Here is a 12,634-nt window from a genome sequence, read left to right as displayed (position 1 = left end):
AAGAAGTTCATAAAGTCATTACTGCTGTGTTGCTTGGAAACTTCGGTGCTTGAAGCTTTATTTTTCGTTAGTTTAGCCACTGTTTCAAATAAATACCTAGGATTATGTTTATTTTCTTCTAATAGGGTTGTAAAATAAGCAGATCTAGCAGCTTTTAAAGCCTCTCTGTACGTAATTGAGCTCTCTTTCCATGAAATGCGAAATACCTCTAGTTTTGTTTTCTTCCAGTTGCGTTCCATTTTTCTGGCTGCTCTCTTAAGGGCCCGAGTGTGCTCGTTGTACCACGGCGTTGGTCTATATTCTTTAATCTTCTTTAAGCGCAATGGAGCAACTGTGTCTAAAGTGCTGGAAAAGAGAGAGTTAAAAGTTTCTGTTGCAATATCAAGTTCTTCTAAGCTATCTGGGATGCTGAGATGATGAAACTGATCAGGAAGATTATTAATAAAGCAATCTTTGGTGGCAGAAGTGATAGGTCTAACATATTTGAAACACGGAGTTGGCTTTGCAGCCTTGGCTAAATGTAATTTACACGAGACTAGATAATGATCTGAGATGTCATCGCTCTGCTGCAGAATTTCAACGGCATCAACATCTATTCCATGTGATAATATTAGATCTAGAGTATGATTACGACAATGAGTAGGTCCTGACACGTGTTGTCTAACTCCAACTGAGTTTACAATGTCTTTAAATGCCAAACCCAATGCATCTTTTTCATTATAGATGTGTATATTAAAATCACCAACAATTAGTATTTTATCTGCAGTCAATATTAATTCTGATAGAAAGTCCGCAAATTTTTGATAAAATCTTTATGGTGCCCTGGTGGCCTGTATACAGTAGCCAACACAAATCTCAAACTTGATTTATCATTTATACTATATATTTTTACATTAAGCACCAACACTTCAAAAGAAGTATATTTAAAACTTGATTTCTTAGTGGTTTTGAAAATATTTCTAGAAATTACAGCAACTCCCTCCCCCTTTGCGTTTCATACGAGGCTCATGTTTATAACTGTAATCTTGCGGGGTGGACTCATTTAAAGTAATGTAATCGTTTTGTTTTAGCCAGGTTTCTGTCAAACACAGCACATCTAGATTATAGTCTGTAATCATATCATTGACAACGAGTGCTTTTGAAGTAAGCGATCGAATATTCAGCAACCCAAGCTTTAGCATTTGCTCATCTGTATTATAGCTTTTTTTTATTTGTTGAACATCAATTAAATTTTTAACCTTAGATGGGTTTAAACGTTTTTTTGGATTTCCAAATTCGGGGAGCAGACACCGTCTCTATATGAGCAGTGTGTGGTGTTTGTGACAGGCAGTGTGTGGTGTTTGCGACGGGCAGTGTGTGTGTTTGTGACGGGCAGTGTGTGTGTTTGTGACAGGCAGTGTGTGTGTTTGTGACGGGCAGTGTGTGTGTTTGTGACGGGCAGTGTGTTGTGTTTGTGACGGGCAGTGTGTGTGTGTTTGTGATGGGCAGTGTGTGTGTTTGTGATGGGCAGTGTGTGGTGTTTGTGACAGGCAGTGTGTGGTGTTTGCGACGGGCAGTGTGTGTGTTTGTGACAGGCAGTGTGTGTGTTTGTGACGGGCAGTGTGTTGTGTTTATGACGGGCAGTGTGTGTGTGTGTTTGTGATGGGCAGTGTGTGTGTTTGTGATGGGCAGTGTGTGGTGTTTGTGACGGGCAGTGTGTGGTGTTTGCGACGGGCAGTGTGTGTGTTTGTGACAGGCAGTGTGTGTGTTTGTGACGGGCAGTGTGTTGTGTTTATGACGGGCAGTGTGTGTGTGTTTGTGATGGGCAGTGTGTGTGTTTGTGATGGGCAGTGTGTGGTGTTTGTGACGGGCAGTGTGTGGTGTTTGTGACGGGCAGTGTGTGTGTTTGTGACGGGCAGTGTGTGTGTTTGTGACGGGCAGTGTGTGTGTTTGTGATGGGCAGTGTGTGGTGTTTGTGACGGGCAGTGTGTGGTGTTTGTGACGGGCAGTGTGTGGTGTTTGTGACGGGCAGTGTGTGGTGTTTGTGACGGGCAGTGTGTGGTGTTTGTGACGGGCAGTGTGTGGTGTTTGTGACGGGCAGTGTGTGGTGTTTGTGACGGGCAGTGTGTGGTGTTTGTGACGGGCAGTGTGTGTGTTTGTGACTGCAGTGTGTGGTGTGTGATGGGCAGAGTGTGTGTGTTTGTGACGGCAGTGTGTGGTGTTTGTGACGGGTGTGTGTGTTTGTGACGGGCAGTGTGTGTTTGTGACGGGCAGTGTGTGGTGTTTGTGATGGGTAGTGTGTGTGTTTGTGACAGGCAGTGTGTGTGTGTTTGTGACGGGTAGTGTGTGGTGTTTGTGACGGGTAGTGTGTGTTTGTGATGGGCAGTGTGTGTGTTTGTGATGGGCAGTGTTTGTGACGGGCAGGGTGTGGTGTGTGTGTGTGTGTGTTTGTGACGGGCAGTGTGTGTGTTTGTGACGGGTAGTGTGTGTGTTTGTGACGGCAGTGTGTGGTGTGTGACGGGCAGTGTGTGGTGTTTGTGACAGGTAGTGTGTGTGTTTGTGACGGGCAGTGTGTGTTTGTGACGGGCAGTGTGTGTGTTTGTGACGGGCTGTGTGTGTGTTTATGACGGGCAGTGTATATGTTTGTGACGGGCAGCGTGTGTGTGTTTATGACGGGCAGTGTGTGTGTGTGTGTTTGTGATGGGCAGTGTGTGTGTTTGTGACGGGCAGTGTATGGTGTGTGACGGGCAGTGTGTGTGTGTTTGTGATGGGCAGTGTGTGGTGTTTGTGACGGGCAGTGTGTGTGTGACGGGCAGTGTGTGTGTTTGTGACGGGTAGTGTGTGTGTGTGTGTGTTTGTGACGGGCAGTGTGTGTGTTTGTGACGGGCAGTGTGTGGTGTTTGTGACGGGCAGTGTGTGTGTTTGTGACGGGTAGTGTGTGTGTTTGTGACGGGCAGTGTGTGTGTGACGGGCAGTGTGTGTGTTTGTGACGGGTAGTGTGTGTGTGTGTGTGTTTGTGACGGGCAGTGTGTGTGTTTGTGACGGGCAGTGTGTGGTGTTTGTGACGGGCAGTGTGTGGTGTTTGCGACGGGCAGTGTGTGTGTTTGTGACTGCAGTGTGTGATGTGTGATGGGCAGTGTGTGTGTGTGTTTGTGACGGCAGTGTGTGGTGTTTGTGATGGGCAGTGTGTTTGTGACGGGCAGTGTGTGTGTTTGTGACGGGTAGTGTGTGTGTTTGTGACGGGCAGTGTGTGTTTGTGACGGGCAGTGTGTGGTGTTTGTGATGGGTAGTGTGTGTGTTTGTGACAGGCAGTGTGTGTGTGTTTGTGACGGGTAGTGTGTGGTGTTTGTGACGGGCAGTGTGTGGTGTTTGTGACGGGCAGTGTGTGTGTTTGTGACGGGCAGTGTGTGGTGTTTGTGACGGGTAGTGTGTGTGTTTGTGACGGGCAGTGTGTGGTGTTTGTGACGGGCAGTGTGTGGTGTTTGTGATGGGCAGTGTGTGTGTTTGTGACGGTCAGTGTGTGTGTTTGTGACGGGCAGTGTGTGGTGTGTGACGGGCAGTGTGTTATGTTTGTGACGGGTAGTGCGTGTGTTTGTGACGGGCAGTGCGTGTGTTTGTGACGGGCAGTGTGTGTGTTTGTGATGGGCAATGTGTGTGTTTGTGACGGGTAGTGTGTGGTGTTTGTGATGGGCAGTGTGTGGTGTTTGTGACAGGCAGTGTGTGTGCTTGTGACGGGCAGTGCCTGGGAGTGTGTGTGTTTGTGATGGGCAGTGCGTGTGTGTTTGTGACGGGTAGTGTGTGGTGTTTGTGACGGGCAGTGTGTGGTGTTTGTGATGGGCAGTGTTTTGTGTTTGTGACGGGTAGTGTGTGTGTTTGTGACGGGTAGTGTGGTGTTTGTGATGGGCAGTGTGTGTGTTTGTGACGGGCAGTGTGTGTGTTTGTGACGGGTAGTGTGTGGTGTTTGTGATGGGCAGTTTGTGGTGTTTGTGACGGGCAGTGACTGGCAGTGTGTGTGTTTGTGACGGGCAGTGTGTGTGTGTTTGTGACAGGTAGTGTGTGGTGTTTGTGATGGGCTGTGTGTCTGTTTGTGACGGGGAGTGTGTGTGTTTGTGACGGGCAGTGCGTGTGTGTTTGTGACGGGCAGTGTGTGTTTGTGACGGGCAGTGTGTGTGTTTGTGACGGGTAGTGTGTGTGTTTGTGACGGCAGTGTGTGGTGTGTGACGGGCAGTGTGTGGTGTTTGTGACGGGTAGTGTGTGTGTTTGTGACGGGCAGTGTGTGTTTGTGACGGGCAGTGTGTGTGTTTGTGACGGGTAGTGCGTGTGTTTGTGACGGGCAGTGCGTGTGTTTGTGACGGGTAGTGTGTGTGTTTGTGATGGGCAGTGTGTGTGTTTGTGACGGGTAGTGTGTGGTGTTTGTGATGGGCAGTGTGTGGTGTTTGTGACGGGCAGTGTGTGTGCTTGTGACGGGCAGTGTATATGTTTGTGACGGGCAGTGTGTGTGTTTATGACGGGCAGTGTGTGTGTTTGTGACGGGCAGTGTATATGTTTGTGACGGGCAGTGTGTGTGTGTTTATGACGGGCAGTGTGTGTGTTTGTGACGGGCAGTGTATGGTGTGTGACGGGCAGTGTGTGTGTTTGTGATGGGCAGTGTGTGTGTTTGTGACGGGCAGTGTGTGGTGTTTGTGACGGGTAGTGTGTGTGTTTGTGACGGGTAGTGTGTGTGTTTGTGACGGGCAGTGTGTGTGTTTGTGACGGGCAGTGTATGGTGTGTGACGGGCAGTGTGTGTGTGTTTGTGATGGGCAGTGTGTGTGTTTGTGACGGGCAGTGTGTGGTGTTTGTGACGGGTAGTGTGTGTGTTTGTGACGGGTAGTGTGTGTGTTTGTGACGGGTAGTGTGTGTGTGTGTTTGTGACGGGCAGTGTGTGTGTGACGGGCAGTGTGTGTGTTTGTGACGGGTAGTGTGTGTGTGTGTGTGTTTGTGACGGGCAGTGTGTGTGTTTGTGACGGGCAGTGTGTGGTGTTTGTGACCGGCAGTGTGTGTGTTTGTGACTGCAGTGTGTGGTGTGTGATGGGCAGTGTGTGTGTGTGTTTGTGACGGCAGTGTGTGGTGTTTGTGATGGGCAGTGTGTGTGTTTGTGACGGGCAGTGTGTGTGTTTGTGACGGGCAGTGTGTGTGTTTGTGACGGGCAGTGTGTGGTGTTTGTGATGGGTAGTGTGTGTGTTTGTGACGGGTAGTGTGTGTGTTTGTGACGGGCAGTGTGTGTTTGTGACGGGCAGTGTGTGGTGTTTGTGATGGGTAGTGTGTGTGTTTGTGACAGGCAGTGTGTGTGTGTTTGTGACGGGTAGTGTGTGGTGTTTGTGACGGGCAGTGTGTGGTGTTTGTGACGGGCAGTGTGTGTGTTTGTGACGGGCAGTGTGTGGTGTTTGTGACGGGCAGTGTGTGGTGTTTGTGACGGGCAGTGTGTGGTGTTTGTGACGGGCAGTGTGTGGTGTTTGTGACGGGCAGTGTGTGGTGTTTGTGACGGGCAGTGTGTGTGTTTGTGACGGGTAGTGCGTGTGTTTGTGACGGGCAGTGTGTGGTGTTTGTGACGGGTAGTGTGTGGTGTTTGTGACGGGTAGTGTGTGTGTTTGTGACGGGCAGTGTGTGTGTTTGTGATGGGCAGTGTGTGTGTTTGTGACGGGCAGTTTGTGTGGTGTTTGTGATGGGCAGTGTGTGGTGTTTGTGACGGGCAGTGTGTGTGTTTGTGACGGGCAGTGACTGGGAGTGTGTGTGTTTGTGATGGGCAGTGTGTGTGTTTGTGACGGGTAGTGTGTGGTGTTTGTGACGGGCAGTGTGTGGTGTTTGTGACGGGCAGTGTGTTGTGTTTGTGACGGGTAGTGTGTGTGTTTGTGACGGGCAGTGTGTGTGTTTGTGACGGGTAGTGTGTGTGTTTGTGACGGGCAGTGTGTGTGTTTGTGACGGGCAGTGTGTGTGTTTGTGACGGGCAGTGTATGGTGTGTGACGGGCAGTGTGTGTGTGTTTGTGATGGGCAGTGTGTGTGTTTGTGACGGGCAGTGTGTGGTGTTTGTGACGGGTAGTGTGTGTGTTTGTGACGGGTAGTGTGTGTGTTTGTGACGGGTAGTGTGTGTGTGTTTGTGACGGGCAGTGTGTGTGTGACGGGCAGTGTGTGTGTTTGTGACAGGTAGTGTGTGTGTGTGTGTGTTTGTGACGGGCAGTGTGTGTGTTTGTGACGGGCAGTGTGTGGTGTTTGTGACCGGCAGTGTGTGTGTTTGTGACTGCAGTGTGTGGTGTGTGATGGGCAGTGTGTGTGTGTGTTTGTGACGGCAGTGTGTGGTGTTTGTGATGGGCAGTGTGTGTGTTTGTGACGGGCAGTGTGTGTGTTTGTGACGGGCAGTGTGTGTGTTTGTGACGGGCAGTGTGTGGTGTTTGTGATGGGTAGTGTGTGTGTTTGTGACGGGTAGTGTGTGTGTTTGTGACGGGCAGTGTGTGTTTGTGACGGGCAGTGTGTGGTGTTTGTGATGGGTAGTGTGTGTGTTTGTGACAGGCAGTGTGTGTGTGTTTGTGACGGGTAGTGTGTGGTGTTTGTGACGGGCAGTGTGTGGTGTTTGTGACGGGCAGTGTGTGTGTTTGTGACGGGCAGTGTGTGGTGTTTGTGATGGGTAGTGTGTGTGTTTGTGACGGGTAGTGTGTGTGTTTGTGACGGGCAGTGTGTGTTTGTGACGGGCAGTGTGTGTTTGTGACGGGCAGTGTGTGGTGTTTGTGATGGGTAGTGTGTGTGTTTGTGACAGGCAGTGTGTGTGTGTTTGTGACGGGTAGTGTGTGGTTTTTGTGACGGGCAGTGTGTGGTGTTTGTGACGGGCAGTGTGTGTGTTTGTGACGGGCAGTGTGTGGTGTTTGTGACGGGTAGTGTGTGTGTTTGTGACGGGCAGTGTGTGGTGTTTGTGATGGGCAGTGTGTGTGTTTGTGACGGTCAGTGTGTGTGTTTGTGACGGGCAGTGTGTGGTGTGTGACGGGCAGTGTGTTATGTTTGTGACGGGTAGTGCGTGTGTTTGTGACGGGCAGTGCGTGTGTTTGTGACGGGCAGTGTGTGTGTTTGTGATGGGCAATGTGTGTGTTTGTGACGGGTAGTGTGTGGTGTTTGTGATGGGCAGTGTGTGGTGTTTGTGACAGGCAGTGTGTGTGCTTGTGACGGGCAGTGCCTGGGAGTGTGTGTGTTTGTGATGGGCAGTGCGTGTGTGTTTGTGACGGGTAGTGTGTGGTGTTTGTGACGGGCAGTGTGTGGTGTTTGTGATGGGCAGTGTTTTGTGTTTGTGACGGGTAGTGTGTGTGTTTGTGACGGGTAGTGTGGTGTTTGTGATGGGCAGTGTGTGTGTTTGTGACGGGCAGTGTGTGTGTTTGTGACGGGTAGTGTGTGGTGTTTGTGATGGGCAGTTTGTGGTGTTTGTGACGGGCAGTGACTGGCAGTGTGTGTGTTTGTGACGGGCAGTGTGTGTGTGTTTGTGACAGGTAGTGTGTGGTGTTTGTGATGGGCTGTGTGTCTGTTTGTGACGGGGAGTGTGTGTGTTTGTGACGGGCAGTGCGTGTGTGTTTGTGACGGGCAGTGTGTGTTTGTGACGGGCAGTGTGTGTGTTTGTGACGGGTAGTGTGTGTGTTTGTGACGGCAGTGTGTGGTGTGTGACGGGCAGTGTGTGGTGTTTGTGACGGGTAGTGTGTGTGTTTGTGACGGGCAGTGTGTGTTTGTGACGGGCAGTGTGTGTGTTTGTGACGGGTAGTGCGTGTGTTTGTGACCGGCAGTGCGTGTGTTTGTGACGGGTAGTGTGTGTGTTTGTGATGGGCAATGTGTGTGTTTGTGACGGGTAGTGTGTGGTGTTTGTGATGGGCAGTGTGTGGTGTTTGTGACAGGCAGTGTGTGTGCTTGTGACGGGCAGTGTATATGTTTGTGACGGGCAATGTGTGTCTTTATGACGGGGAGTGTGTGAGTTTGTGACGGGCAGTGTATATGTTTGTGACGGGCAGTGTGTGTGTGTTTATGACGGGCAGTGTGTGTGTTTGTGACGGGCAGTGTATGGTGTGTGACGGGCAGTGTGTGTGTTTGTGATGGGCAGTGTGTGTGTTTGTGACGGGCAGTGTGTGGTGTTTGTGACGGGTAGTGTGTGTGTTTGTGACGGGTAGTGTGTGTGTTTGTGACGGGCAGTGTGTGTGTTTGTGACGGGCAGTGTATGGTGTGTGACGGGCAGTGTGTGTGTGTTTGTGATGGGCAGTGTGTGTGTTTGTGACGGGCAGTGTGTGGTGTTTGTGACGGGTAGTGTGTGTGTTTGTGACGGGTAGTGTGTGTGTTTGTGACGGGTAGTGTGTGTGTGTGTGTGTTTGTGACGGGCAGTGTGTGTGTGACGGGCAGTGTGTGTGTTTGTGACGGGTAGTGTGTGTGTGTGTGTGTTTGTGACGGGCAGTGTGTGTGTTTGTGACGGGCAGTGTGTGGTGTTTGTGACTGCAGTGTGTGGTGTGTGATGGGCAGTGTGTGTGTGTGTTTGTGACTGCAGTGTGTGGTGTGTGATGGGCAGTGTGTGTGTGTGTTTGTGACGGCAGTGTGTGGTGTTTGTGATGGGCAGTGTGTGTGTTTGTGACGGGCAGTGTGTGTGTTTGTGACGGGCAGTGTGTGTGTTTGTGACGGGCAGTGTGTGGTGTTTGTGATGGGTAGTGTGTGTGTTTGTGACGGGTAGTGTGTGTGTTTGTGACGGGCAGTGTGTGTGTTTGTGACGGGCAGTGTGTGTTTGTGACGGGCAGTGTGTGGTGTTTGTGATGGGTAGTGTGTGTGTTTGTGACAGGCAGTGTGTGTGTGTTTGTGACGGGTAGTGTGTGGTGTTTGTGACGGGCAGTGTGTGTTGTTTGTGACGGGCAGTGTGTGTGTTTGTGACGGGCAGTGTGTGGTGTTTGTGACGGGCAGTGTGTGGTGTTTGTGACGGGCAGTGTGTGGTGTTTGTGACGGGCAGTGTGTGGTGTTTGTGACGGGCAGTGTGTGGTGTTTGTGATGGGCAGTGTGTGTGTTTGTGACGGGTAGTGCGTGTGTTTGTGACGGGCAGTGTGTGGTGTTTGTGACGGGTAGTGTGTGGTGTTTGTGACGGGTAGTGTGTGTGTTTGTGACGGGCAGTGTGTGTGTTTGTGATGGGCAGTGTGTGTGTTTGTGACGGGCAGTGTGTGTGTTTGTGACGGGCAGTGACTGGGAGTGTGTGTGTTTGTGATGGGCAGTGTGTGTGTTTGTGACGGGTAGTGTGTGGTGTTTGTGACGGGCAGTGTGTGGTGTTTGTGACGGGCAGTGTGTGGTGTTTGTGACGGGCAGTGTGTGGTGTTTGTGATGGGCAGTGTGTGTGTTTGTGACGGGTAGTGCGTGTGTTTGTGACGGGCAGTGTGTGGTGTTTGTGACGGGTAGTGTGTGGTGTTTGTGACGGGTAGTGTGTGTGTTTGTGACGGGCAGTGTGTGTGTTTGTGATGGGCAGTGTGTGTGTTTGTGACGGGCAGTGTGTGTGGTGTTTGTGATGGGCAGTGTGTGGTGTTTGTGACGGGCAGTGTGTGTGTTTGTGACGGGCAGTGACTGGGAGTGTGTGTGTTTGTGATGGGCAGTGTGTGTGTTTGTGACGGGTAGTGTGTGTGTTTGTGACGGGCAGTGTGTTGTGTTTGTGACGGGCAGTGTGTGTGTTTGTGACGGGTAGTGTGTGTGTTTGTGACGGGCAGTGTGTGTGTTTGTGACGGGCAGTGTGTGTGTTTGTGACGGGCAGTGTATGGTGTGTGACGGGCAGTGTGTGTGTGTTTGTGATGGGCAGTGTGTGTGTTTGTGACGGGCAGTGTGTGGTGTTTGTGACGGGCAGTGTGTGTGTTTGTGACGGGTAGTGTGTGTGTTTGTGACGGGTAGTGTGTGTGTGTTTGTGACGGGCAGTGTGTGTGTGACGGGCAGTGTGTGTGTTTGTGACGGGTAGTGTGTGTGTGTGTGTGTTTGTGACGGGCAGTGTGTGTGTTTGTGACGGGCAGTGTGTGGTGTTTGTGACCGGCAGTGTGTGTGTTTGTGACGGGCAGTGTGTGGTGTTTGTGATGGGTAGTGTGTGTGTTTGTGACAGGCAGTGTGTGTGTGTTTGTGACGGGTAGTGTGTGGTGTTTGTGACGGGCAGTGTGTGGTGTTTGTGACGGGCAGTGTGTGTGTTTGTGACGGGCAGTGTGTGGTGTTTGTGACGGGCAGTGTGTGGTGTTTGTGATGGGCAGTGTGTGGTGTTTGTGACGGGCAGTGTGTGGTGTTTGTGACGGGCAGTGTGTGGTGTTTGTGATGGGCAGTGTGTGTGTTTGTGACGGTCAGTGTGTGTGTTTGTGACGGGCAGTGTGTGGTGTGTGACGGGCAGTGTGTTATGTTTGTGACGGGTAGTGCGTGTGTTTGTGACGGGTAGTGTGTGTGTTTGTGACGGGCAGTGTGTGTTTGTGACGGGCAGTGTGTGGTGTTTGTGATGGGTAGTGTGTGTGTTTGTGACAGGCAGTGTGTGTGTGTTTGTGACGGGTAGTGTGTGGTGTTTGTGACGGGCAGTGTGTGGTGTTTGTGACGGGCAGTGTGTGTGTTTGTGACGGGCAGTGTGTGGTGTTTGTGACGGGCAGTGTGTGGTGTTTGTGACGGGCAGTGTGTGGTGTTTGTGACGGGCAGTGTGTGGTGTTTGTGACGGGCAGTGTGTGGTGTTTGTGACGGGCAGTGTGTGGTGTTTGTGATGGGCAGTGTGTGGTGTTTGTGACGGGCAGTGTGTGGTGTTTGTGACGGGCAGTGTGTGGTGTTTGTGATGGGCAGTGTGTGTGTTTGTGACGGTCAGTGCGTGTGTTTGTGACGGGTAGTGCGTGTGTTTGTGACGGGCAGTGTGTGTGTTTGTGATGGGCAATGTGTGTGTTTGTGACGGGTAGTGTGTGGTGTTTGTGATGGGCAGTGTGTGGTGTTTGTGACAGGCAGTGTGTGTGCTTGTGACGGGCAGTGACTGGGAGTGTGTGTGTTTGTGATGGGCAGTGCGTGTGTGTTTGTGACGGGTAGTGTGTGGTGTTTGTGACGGGCAGTGTGTGGTGTTTGTGATGGGCAGTGTTTTGTGTTTGTGACGGGTAGTGTGTGTGTTTGTGACGGGTAGTGTGGTGTTTGTGATGGGTAGTGTGGTGTTTGTGATGGGCAGTGTGTGTGTTTGTGACGGGCAGTGTGTGTGTGTGTTTGTGATGGGCAGTGTGTGTGTTTGTGACGGGTAGTGTGTGGTGTTTGTGATGGGCAGTTTGTGGTGTTTGTGACGGGCAGTGACAGGTAGTGTGTGGTGTTTGTGATGGGCTGTGTGTCTGTTTGTGACGGGGAGTGTGTGTGTTTGTGACGGGCAGTGCGTGTGTGTTTGTGACGGGCAGTGTGTGTGTTTGTGACGGGCAGTGTGTGTGTTTGTGATGTGTAGTGTGTGTGTTTGTGACGGGCAGTGTGTGTGTTTGTGACGGGCAGTGTGTGTGTTTGTGACGGGCAGTGTGTGTGTTTGTGACGGGCAGTGTGTGTGTTTGTGACGGGCAGTGTGTGTGTTTGTGACGGGCAGTGTGTGTGTTTGTGACGGGCAGTGTGTGTGTTTGTGACGGGCAGTGACTGGCAGTGTGTGTGTTTGTGATGGGCAGTGTGTGTGTGTGTTTGTGACGGGTAGTGTGTGGTGTTTGTGACGGGCAGTGTGTGTGTTTGTGACGGGCAGTGTGTGTGTTTGTGACGGGCAGTGTGTGGTGTTTGTGACGGGCAGTGTGTGTGTTTGTGACGGGCAGTGTGTGTGTTTGTGACGGGCAGTGTGTGTGTTTGTGACGGGCAGTGTGTGTGTTTGTGACGGGCAGTGTGTGTGTTTGTGACGGGCAGTGTGTGTGTTTGTGACGGGCAGTGTGTGTGTTTGTGACGGGCAGTGTGTGTGTTTGTGACGGGCAGTGACTGGCAGTGTGTGTGTTTGTGATGGGCAGTGTGTGTGTGTGTTTGTGACGGGTAGTGTGTGGTGTTTGTGACGGGCAGTGTGTGTGTTTGTGACGGGCAGTGTGTGTGTTTGTGACGGGCAGTGTGTGGTGTTTGTGACGGGCAGTGTGTGTGTTTGTGACGGGCAGTGTGTGTGTTTGTGACGGGCAGTGTGTGGTGTTTGTGACGGGCAGTGTGTGTGTTTGTGACGGGCAGTGTGTGTGTTTGTGACGTGCAGTGTGTGGTGTTTGTGATGGGCAGTGTGTGGTGTTTGTGACGGGCAGTGTGTGTGTGTGTTTGTGACGGGCAGTGTGTGTGTTTGTGACGGGCAGTGTGTGTGTTTGTGACGGGCAGTGTGTGTGTGTTTGTGACGGGCAGTGTGTGTGGTGTTTGTGACGGGCAGTGTGTGTGGTGTTTGTGACGGGCAGTGTGTGGTGTTTGTGACGGGCAGTGTGTGTGTTTGTGACGGGCAGTGTGTGTGTTTGTGACGGGCAGTGTGTGGTGTTTGTGACGGGTAGTGTGTGGTGTTTGTGACGGGTAGTGTGTGTGTTTGTGACGGGCAGTGTGTGTGTTTGTGATGGGCAGTGTGTGTGTTTGTGACGGGCAGTGTGTGTGGTGTTTGTGATGGGCAGTGTGTGGTGTTTGTGACGGGCAGTGTGTGTGTTTGTGACGGGCAGTGACTGGGAGTG

This window comes from Scardinius erythrophthalmus (genome assembly GCF_964197995.2).
Source record: "Scardinius erythrophthalmus genome assembly, chromosome: 18".
In the NCBI taxonomy this organism is placed as follows: Eukaryota; Metazoa; Chordata; class Actinopteri; order Cypriniformes; family Leuciscidae; genus Scardinius; species Scardinius erythrophthalmus.
The sequence above is the reverse complement of the archived record's forward strand: the minus strand, read 5'-3'. Positions refer to the sequence as shown.